The 2218-nt window shown below is 37.2% G+C and overlaps 1 pseudogene; it reads left to right on the top strand.

The window, feature by feature from the left end:
• The first annotated feature begins 328 nt into the window (after window positions 1-328).
• On the top strand, window positions 329-989 carry LOC140531346 (ATP synthase F(0) complex subunit C2, mitochondrial pseudogene; annotated as a pseudogene).
• Window positions 990-2218: the final 1229 nt, after the last annotated feature.

The raw sequence follows: 2218 nt of genomic DNA, 5'->3' as shown, positions 1-2218 counted from the left end.
ATATTGTACTAGAAAAGCCAGCTGTCACCATAAGAGAAGAAAAAGAAAACAAAGGAATAAGAATAGGCAACAAAATTATCACTCTTTGCAAATAATATGATGTAGACAATACTTAGAGAACCCTAGAGAATCAACTAAAAATCTAATTGAAACAATGTTGCAGGATATTAAATAAATCTACATAATTCATTGACACTTTGATATATTTCCCAAAATACCAGCAGGAAGAGATAGAAAGAGACATTCCTTTTAGAATAACTCCAGACAGTATAAAATACTTGGGAGTCTACTTACCAAGATAAACTACAAAATCCTTTTCAAACAAATAAAAAGACCTCTCTATCTCCTCTGCTCTGCTGGCAGCTCTTCAGCTTTGCCCCTCACCCCTTGAGAATGTATGCCTGCACCAAGCTCATCTCTGCCCCTGCCCTGGTGAGGAGCAGCTCTCAGCTACTGAGTAGACCTTTATCTGCAGTGGTACTAAAACGGCCAGAGGTTCAGACAGATGAGAACCTCAGCATTTTGGCAGCGTCAGGTCCCTTGACCTCACTTGTCCCCAGATGTGGATTCCAAACTAGTGCCGTCTCAAGGGACATTGACACAGCAGCCAAGTTTATTGGAGCTGGGGCTGCCACTGTGGGGGTGGCTGGCTCTGGAGCTGGTATTGGGACAGTATTTGGAAGTCTCATCATTGGTTATGCCAGGAACCCCTTCTTGAAGCAGCAGCTCTTTTCCTATGCCATCCTGGGTTTTGCCCTGTCTGAGGCCATGGGGCTCTTTTGCCTGATGATGGCCTTCCTCATCCTCTTCGCCATATGATGGAGCCATTTCTATCCCCCAATGTTTCTGAATGTTCCTCCTCGTCCTGGTCCTTTCATATCTCTTGCAGCCTGTGAATATCTCCCCCTCCATCTTACCAGGTGGTCCTGGGGAAAGCCACAGGCTCAGGGTTTGACAGAGGGAAGACAAATAAATACTGTATTAATAAGCTGCAAAAAATAAAATAAAATAAAAAGAGATCTAAACAGAGAAATATTAATTGTGCATTGTTAGGTTGAAACAATATAATAAAAATGACAATTACACCTAAATTAAATTATTCAGTGCCATATCAACCAAACTATCAAAGAATTATTTTATAGAGCTAGGAAAAAATAGCAAAATTCACATGGAAGAACTAAAGGTCAAGAATATCAAGGGAATCAATGAAAAAAATGTAAAGAAAGATGGCTTAGTAGTATCAGATTTTAAGCCCTCTTGAAAAGTGACAAAATAATCTGGCTAAGAAATAGAATAATGCGTCACTGGAAGATTATAGACACAAAATACTTTAGTAAATGACCATAGTAATCTAGTATTGGATAAGACCAAAGATGGCAAGTTTTTAGGGCAAGATCTCACCATCTGACAAAAATTGCTGGAAAAATTTCAAAAGAATCTAGGCACAGACCAAGACCTCACACCCTCCACAAAGACAAGGTCAAAATAGGTACATGATTTAGACATAAAAAGTGAAATCATAAATTAAGGGAATACAGAAAAATTTACCTATCAGATCTATAGATAAGGAAAAAGTTTATAACCAAATAAGAGTTAGAATATCATGGGAAATGATAGATAATTTTGATTATGTGAAATTAAAAAGGGATTGCACAAATAAAACCAATGTAGCCAAAATTAGAAGGAAAGCAGAAAACTGGGGGGAAAATTTACAGAAAGTTTCCCTGTTAGAGGAGTCATTTTTCAAAAATATAGGGAACTGAGCCAAATTTAATTTTATAAGCCATTCCCCATTGATAAATGGTCAAAGCATATGAATAGGCAGTTTTCAGAAGAAGAAATCAAAGTTATCTATAGTCATATGAATAAATGCTCTAAATTACTATTGATTAGCAAAAAGCAAATTAAAACAACCTCATTCCTATCAGAAATGACAAATGTTGGAGGGGATGAAGACAATTGGTACATTAATGAATTGTTACTGGAGTAGTGAATTGGTCCAATGATTGTGAAGAGCAATTTGGAACTATGCCCAAAGGGCTATAAAACTGTGCATAGTCTTTGACCTAGTAGATCTATGTCTCAAAGATAGCAAAGAAAAATGGAAAAGATTCGTGTACAAAAAATATTTATAGCAGCTCTTTTATTGTGGTGGCACAGAACTGGAAGTTGAAGGGATACCCATCAGTTGGGGAATGGCTGAACAAGTTATAATTGT

The sequence above is a fragment of the Notamacropus eugenii genome, chromosome 3 (assembly GCF_028372415.1).
Source record: "Notamacropus eugenii isolate mMacEug1 chromosome 3, mMacEug1.pri_v2, whole genome shotgun sequence".
Lineage (NCBI taxonomy): Eukaryota > Metazoa > Chordata > Mammalia > Diprotodontia > Macropodidae > Notamacropus > Notamacropus eugenii.
The sequence above is the reverse complement of the archived record's forward strand: the minus strand, read 5'-3'. Positions and strand labels throughout refer to the sequence as shown.